This window comes from Siphateles boraxobius, unplaced genomic scaffold (assembly GCF_051911475.1).
Source record: "Siphateles boraxobius isolate OS27281-9 unplaced genomic scaffold, OSU_SipBor_1 87, whole genome shotgun sequence".
Lineage (NCBI taxonomy): Eukaryota > Metazoa > Chordata > Actinopteri > Cypriniformes > Leuciscidae > Siphateles > Siphateles boraxobius.
In genome coordinates this window covers 192196-200000 of record NW_027509216.1, presented here as the reverse complement: position 1 = coordinate 200000, position 7805 = coordinate 192196, and the positions used below count along the sequence as shown (strand labels likewise).

Sequence of the window (7805 nt, the reverse complement as noted above, 5' to 3'; positions counted from 1 at the left end):
TTGCAGACCATAAAGCATGCCTCACAGAAGTTGATTTTAGAACATCCAAATCAATTTTTGGGTTAAAGATCAAGGGTTCTTCCAGTAACCACTGGCTCTGTTCACCATTTAGATCTCTGCAAACTTTTAAAAGAGTCCACGCTCTCAACATTGACTTGTAAAACGATGACAGACCAGTTAAGTCCAGCTTATTAATGTCCATTAAGAACAGTTGACAATCATAACCCATTTTGCCTGCTCTTCTCAAGAGGCCACGGGCTACCCCACGCCAGCTCACTTCTTCACCATACAGGAGTCTTTGAGCTGTCTGGAGTCTGAAAGCTTTAATTCTAGATCTGATGTCAATGAGTCCTTGACCTCCCTCCGTCCTGGGCAGATAAAGTACTGGTGCTTTTAGCCAGTGACACCCGGACCAAAAAAAATCAACTAGTTTCTTCTGAATGTCCATTATCAGTTCTTCTGGAGGTTCTAATATCATCATTTTATGCCATAAAGTAGCAGCAATAAGATTATTACAGACCAAAACTCTACCCCTATAGGATAAGCGGAGGAGCAACCATTTCCATCGAGACAACCGAGCACATGTTTTCTCCACTAGTCCCTCCCAATTCTTTTTCCTATATTCTTTAGATCCTAAAAACACCCCTAAATATTTAAAACCTTCCCTTCCCCATTGCAACTCTCCAGGAAGGATGGGACCATTATTGTCATGCCCAAACCATACTGCCACACTTTTGCCCCAATTAACTTTAGCAGAAGATGCTTTTTCATATGTTTCTAAACACTTTTTAACAACATTAACATCTTGATTACCTCTTATTAAGACTGTAAGATCGTCCGCATATGCAGACATTTTAATAAACTGTGAAGAATCCATTTCTCTGATTTGCATCCCCATTAATTCTCTTCTTAATTTACAGAGTAACGGCTCAAAAACAATACTATAAAGCTGCCCTGAAATGGGGCAACCTTGCCTAATACCCCTCTGAACCTGTATGGGGACACTGAGACCGCCACCTATTTTTATCAAGCAAGTTGCCTCATTATAAAGCAATTTTATCCATGAAATTAAATTTTCTCCAAATCCAAAAGCCTTAAGAGTCTCAAAAAGAAAATGGTGGTCAACTCTGTCAAAGGCTTTCTCTTGGTCCATTGACAAAAACCCAACATCAACATTGTTGTAAAAAGCATAGTCATACAGATCCCGCATCAGATGTAAATTGTCTGCAATAGATCTGCCCTTAACACAATATGATTGGTCCGTATGAATAATTTCATGTAATACATCATTTAACCTTTTAGCAAGACACTTAGAGAGAATCTTATACTCTGAACATAAGAGAGCCACAGGTCTCCAATTTTTTAGTCGCGTCAAATCTCCCTTCTTTGGAAGTAATGTTAAAATAGCACACTGACAACTTCTTGTTAGACATCCTTCACTTATACATTTCTGAACAACTTCAAAAAAATCATGACCAATAACAGTCCAAAAGCGTTTATAAAACTCGGCAGGAAGTCCATCAATTCCTGGTGCCCGCCCTGATGAGAGATCCATTACTGCTGAGGTCAGTTCATTAAAAGTAAGTTGTGCTTCCAAAAGTTGTTGTTTTTCTGTAGATATCTCAGGAAGATCTTTTAAAAGTTCATGTCTACATTGATCATTTAAGGAATCAGCAGAATATAGTTCAGTATAGAAATCCACTGCAAGTCTACGCATCCTTTCCGGGTCTGAAACAAGATGTCCATCCTTATCTTTTAAAAACAACATCTTTTTTCCATGCTTAGTTTTCCGTTCTAAATTAAAAAAGAAGGACGTAGGAGCATCTATGTCTCTTTTTGTTAGAAAACGATGTTTTATAAGTTCTCCTTTGACTTTTTCATCAAGGATTACATTCAAACAGTTTTTCTTTTCAGTCCACATATCCTTCAAGTTAGGAGAAGCATTTACAATCATATTCCCTTCAATAATGTTAAGTTATTGCTCCAAACTCTCTAATGTTTTCTTTACACACAAAGTAGAATGAGAAGAATATTGTTGGCAATACTCCTTTATAAACACTTTCCCAATCTCCCACCATTGAATAATATTATCATATCTTCCTTTCTCAGTTTTCCAAACTTCCCAAAAATTCTTAAAATTTTCACAAAAGAAAGTGTCTTCTAACAATTTAACATTAAAATGCCAATAAGAACTCTTATAAGTTTTTGTTATGAGACTACATTCAACTGTGATTAATTTGTGGTCTGAAAAAGGGACAGGAGTAATAGTTGAATTCAGAGTCCTGTTCCTCATATTATGAGATAGGTAAAACCTGTCTAAACGAGCAGCTGAAAGTGTGTTATTACTAAAACTCACCCAAGAGTACTGTGTAGCTAATGGATTATTTTCTCTCCACACATCTGATAAGTGAAAATTATTTACCAATCTTGCAAGACAAGTAGCTGACATTTGATGTGGTTCTTCCCCAGTCCTATCTATTATGAAATCTAAGGTGCAGTTCCAGTCTCCACCACAAACAACGAAATCTCCATCGTCTTGTTGTCTTAAAAACTGTTCTAATTTAGAAAAGAGCCTTATTCTCTCAATACCTATATTTGGAGCATAAATATTCACAAAAATGAAATTCATATTGTGTATTTCAGCTCTAACAATCAAGAGTCTTCCAGGTACCAATTCATTTTTCCACAAAATATTGAAATTGAGAGAAGGAACAAAAAGAATTGCTACCCCTGCACTTAGATTATTCCCATGACTAAGAAAGTGCTCTCCCTTCCACCATAGACCCCAGTCAACTTCATTATCTAAATTACTGTGGGTTTCTTGCAAAAAAATAACATTTAACACTTTCAAATTAATAATCTCAGAAAGAAAAACACATTTTTTCATATCCCTCATCCCATTCACATTTAGTGATCCTACTCTTAAGATCTCCATCAGAAAGAGAGAGGAAAGAAAGCAAAGAAAAAATAAAGAAAAAGTGTAACCCATCATGAGTCTTTAACTTTTGTCTTTTCCAAACATTTTCAATTTTTGTCTAGCAGATGTAATATATTTCTTAAGCCGAAACCTTTTCTGTTGAGAGAGCTCAGTACAATTACTCATTTTTCGGGCCCAAGCTACCGAAGAAACAAATTTCTCAAGATCAGGAAAGAAGTCACCAATTTCTACTCCTGCTTTCCCTTTTGTTTCATCAAGAAAAACATTAATCTGTTCAACAGTGTACAAATCACTTTCTCTTGCTCTTTCCATCTCAGCCCACTGTTCATCTCCCACACCATCTTCAGTGCTTTGAGATAAACCATCCATTTCATCGCTTGCGTCCTCCTCTGGACATTTAGCATGAGTCACTAAAGAGTGTTGCGGCACATCCTCTACACTGCATTCATTCACCATCCTATCCGCAACTCCACAAGCACTAACAGGCTTTTCAACAGCATAACTACACCCAGGCTGATCATCACTCACGCTTTTATAAACAAATCCACTCACCTCCTCCTGTTCCTTCACCTCCTCCGTCACTCTATCAATCTGCACAGTGTCTTGTTTATTCCTTTCAATCGCTTGAGATTCTCCATTTGATTCTTCAGCTCTAGATGCAATCGTTAAAGGCTGAGGTTCATCGCGCACTTTATGCGGACACGAGAAACGCTTATGTCCGACATCGCCACAATCAAAACATTTCAAACTCTCCGTGCTTGCGTACACCATGTACGAATTATCTTCGTGTTTAACTCGAAAAGAAACTTCTAAGGATCGATCTTGGGAGCTTAGGAACATAAAAATTTGACGTCGAAAAGACAATACATGCTTTAGCGCTGCATTTTTGCACCCTAATGGAATCGTTCTCATGGGGCTTGCAATTTTCCCAAATCGTAGGAGTTCTTTTATTATTGCATCGCTGGAAACAAACGGCGGGACATTTGAAATTGTGATTTTAGTAGCTGGGGCAGACAGCGGTGAAACCGGAACAAAAGCCTCTTTCAACCACAATCCGTCCACAGTCAATTTATTCACCAACGCTTCAGCTTTCAAAAACACTACGACCGCTTTGTTCATTCGCGAGCCAGAGATTATGTTATCAAAACCAACCTTCTGTCCTACCGCCACCAACAAATCTTCAACTGTTACACCCGCCTCTGGCACACACCTGCACCCATTACGAAGGGATAAGCAGTCCGTTCCTTGCGCCGGAACGGCTGCCATACCGGCACTCGATGTTTTTTTTTTTTTTTTTTTTTTTTTTTAACCGTAACGTAGGGGGAAAATAAACAAAGAAAAGAAACAAAATCAAAAGAGAAAGAGGGGAAAAACCCCAAAAAGGAGAACGCTCTCCAACGCCACCACACACGATGGACCTCACCCTCACCGGAAGTGTGAGAGAGAGAGAGATAGAGAGAGAGAGAGTGAGAGAGAGAGAGAGAGATAGAGAGAGAGAGAGAGTGAGAGAGAGATAGAGAGAGAGAGAGAGAGATAGAGAGAGAGTGAGAGAGAGAGAGAGAGAGTGAGAGAGAGAGAGAGAGTGAGAGAGAGATAGAGAGAGAGAGAGAGAGAGAGAGAGAGAGAGAGAGAGTGAGAGAGAGAGAGAGATAGAGAGAGAGAGAGAGAGTGAGAGATAGAGAGAGAGAGAGTGAGAGAGAGATAGAGAGAGAGAGATAGAGAGAGAGAGAGAGAGATAGAGAGAGAGTGAGAGAGAGACTAAGAGTGAGAGAGTGAGAGAGAGATAGAGAGAGAGATAGAGAGAGAGAGAGAGAGACTAAGAGTGAGAGAGAGATAGAGAGAGAGAGAGAGAGAGAGAGAGAGTGAGAGAGAGACTAAGAGTGAGAGAGAGATAGAGAGAGAGAGAGAGAGAGAGTGAGAGAGAGACTAAGAGTGAGAGAGTGAGAGAGAGAGAGAGAGAGATAGAGAGAGAGAGACTAAGAGTGAGAGAGTGAGAGAGAGATAGAGAGAGAGTGAGAGAGAGTCACTTGACACATTGGGATTAATTAAGCTCACAAAAGCATTTACAGCAACTGCGCCGTGTAAAACCCTCCACTGAATGTCACCTGTGCGTTTTTCAATTGGTGGTTTGTATAAGACTCTCCAAACAGGTTTATTTTCATCATCTATTCCAAGTTTCTCTCTCCACACTGTATCACTACGTTCTTTTAAATGTGCTTTATTTAAAACTTTTACAAGACATTTATACAAAACTTTACTCTGAACACCCTGCAAACTTAACCCTTCTAGCCCTCTCAGGTTCAGAAAAGGTCCAGACAGTCCTTTGAGATTGGGACTAAGAAAAATACTTGGAAAGGGATCTGTATTATTAGGAACCAGTTTCCCATTATGAAATTCAATTAACAAATTATGTTCTTCTTCTGTGAGTTTCTGCTTAAAAAAGTCCAGAATTTTTTCTACATACCGTACCGACCGCACACCTAGATATGCGGCCATGGACTGAACATTATTCAAACCAGAACCAGCAACATCCAACACATGATGCAGTTTTAAAGTCTTAGTGGAAATTAAACAATGAAGCAGTCCAGGTGTAACTTCACACGTAACATCAAACCGCGCTCCATGCACAAGAGGTTCCTCCAAAAGCCAGTACAACGAGGAAGTCGCATCCAACCTCCGTTTTTCAAATAAGTCCCAAACTTTAAAAAGTCCCTTATAAAAAGGAGTCAGTCCGTTGCACTGCAGCTTACTAGAGTCCATCAAAAACAAGACAGAGTTCAATCCCAGTCCGCCAGCTTGATTGAAAATAGCATCAGCCACTTTTCTCCAGACAAGATCCTCAGGTCCTGTGAGGTACCTTTGAATAAACAGAAGTCGAAAAGCTGCCCCCCTGCTGGGCAAATGGATAAGTCCTTGTCCTCCTTCATCTCTGGGTAGAAAAAGTATGCTCTGCGGTATCCAATGAAAAGTGCTCCAAAAAAAATCCACCATACTGGCTTGAATTTTACTCAGAAGTCCATTTGGAGGATCAATGCAGGCCAAACGATGCCACAAAACTGAAGCCACCAGGTTATTAATTATTATCACCCTCCCTCTAAAAGACATTTTTGGCAAAAGCCATTTCCATTTTTCCAATCGCCCCTTTAATTTTTCTAAAACTCCTTCCCAATTTTTGCCTAACATTGAATCATTGCCAACATATACTCCTAAATATTTTAACCCATCTCTTTTCCAGTACAAATCACCTGGTAGTGTAGGAAGACCATGGGACCAGTTACCACTTATTATGGCTTCACTTTTGGACCAGTTAACTTTGGCAGAGGAAATTAGACCAAATTTGTCAAGAATGTCTTTAAGAAGATCAACATCGTTTTGCCCTTTAACCAAAACAATAATATCATCTGCATATGCAGACAGCTTAAAATTTGCTCCAGAGCAAGGTATGGTCCAACCTTCAATGCTCTCTCTGATCTTAACCAATAAAGGTTCAATGGCAAGAGCATACAACATTCCCGAAAGTGCACAGCCTTGTCTAATACCTCTGTTAATTTTAAAAGGAGCACTAAGACCACCATTCACTTTCAGTACACTCTCAACATCCCGGTACAAAACCCTAATCATGGCAATAAAACCAGAGCTGAACCCGAACTCCTCTAGCGTGCGCCAGAGATAGCTGTGCTCAACCCGGTCAAATGCCTTTTCCTGATCTAGAGAAATGAGACCAGTGTCTATGTCCAATAGCCTAGAGACGTCCAAAATATCCCGAATTAAATAAACATTATCAAAAATAGACCTGTTAGGCACACAGTAAGTTTGATCACGATGAATAACCTGCCCAACTACCTCCCTCAATCTAATGGCCAAAGCTTTAGAAAAGAGCTTTAAATCAGAGCATAAAAGTGAAACAGGGCGCCAGTTCTTTATTTCTTTTAAATCACCTTTTTTGGGTAACAGGGTAATGACTGCCCTCCTGCAGCTCAAAGGAAGCAAACCTCGGGCCAGACTATCATTGAGCACAGCCAGCAAATCACCCCCCAACACTGACCAAAACGTTTTATAAAACTCGACAGGTAGACCATCAATTCCCGGGGCCTTACTGCAATCCATGCTCCGCAGAGCAACATGCAGTTCAGCTGCTGAAAGCGGCCTCTCAAGCCAAGAATTGGTCAAATCTGGAACTTTAGGCAAACCCATATAAAAAGAGCTGGCCAGCTCATCTTCCTCTGTAAGTTCACTTTTATAAAGCTCAGAATAAAATAATACAGCTCTTTTTCTGATTTCCTTAGGCTCCACCACTTCTATACCCTCCAATGAGTATAAAGAATGTATAAGTCTGCTTTGACCATTCTTTTTCTCCAAACCGAAGAAGAATTTAGTTGGGCCATCCATCTCTATCGCACTCTGAAAACGTGAGCGGATCAAAGCTCCCTGTGCTCTGATGCCTAACAGGTTATCCAGAGTCCTTTTTTTTACTTTGAGGAGCTCAATATGTCCTCGATTTCCTGTGGAGTCTACCAAATTCTGAAGTTCCACTATTGCAATCTCTAAGGTTTTCATTGATTGGGAAATGTCCTTGGATACGTTGAGAGTGTACTGACGACACAGTTGCTGTATTTCTTTTTCCCCATGATCCCACCATTGTTGTAGGGATGAAAAATCTTTTTTCCTGGAACTGAACTGTTTCCAAAAATAAATAAAGACATCCTTAAAAAAATTGTCTTGTAGCAAAGAAGTATTAAAGTGCCAATAGGCACTCTTAGGCTTTATATTAGTGATGAAAACACTACAGATTACTAGACTGTGATCAGAAAACCCACAAGGCAAAATCTCACATTTCTTAATAACATTAAACTGGTACTTAAAACAA

General features: G+C 39.7%; 1 protein-coding gene across 1 annotated transcript in view; it reads left to right on the top strand.

Moving 5' to 3' along the window:
- LOC143731497 (uncharacterized) overlaps positions 1–7179 on the top strand; it is a 12188-nt gene extending 5009 nt beyond the window's left edge. The window contains exon 2 of the mRNA XM_077222456.1: positions 7169–7179. The gene's annotated coding sequence lies outside the window, so the exon portion shown is untranslated. The remainder of the gene's footprint in view (positions 1–7168) is intronic.
- The last annotated feature ends 626 nt before the right edge of the window (positions 7180–7805 follow it).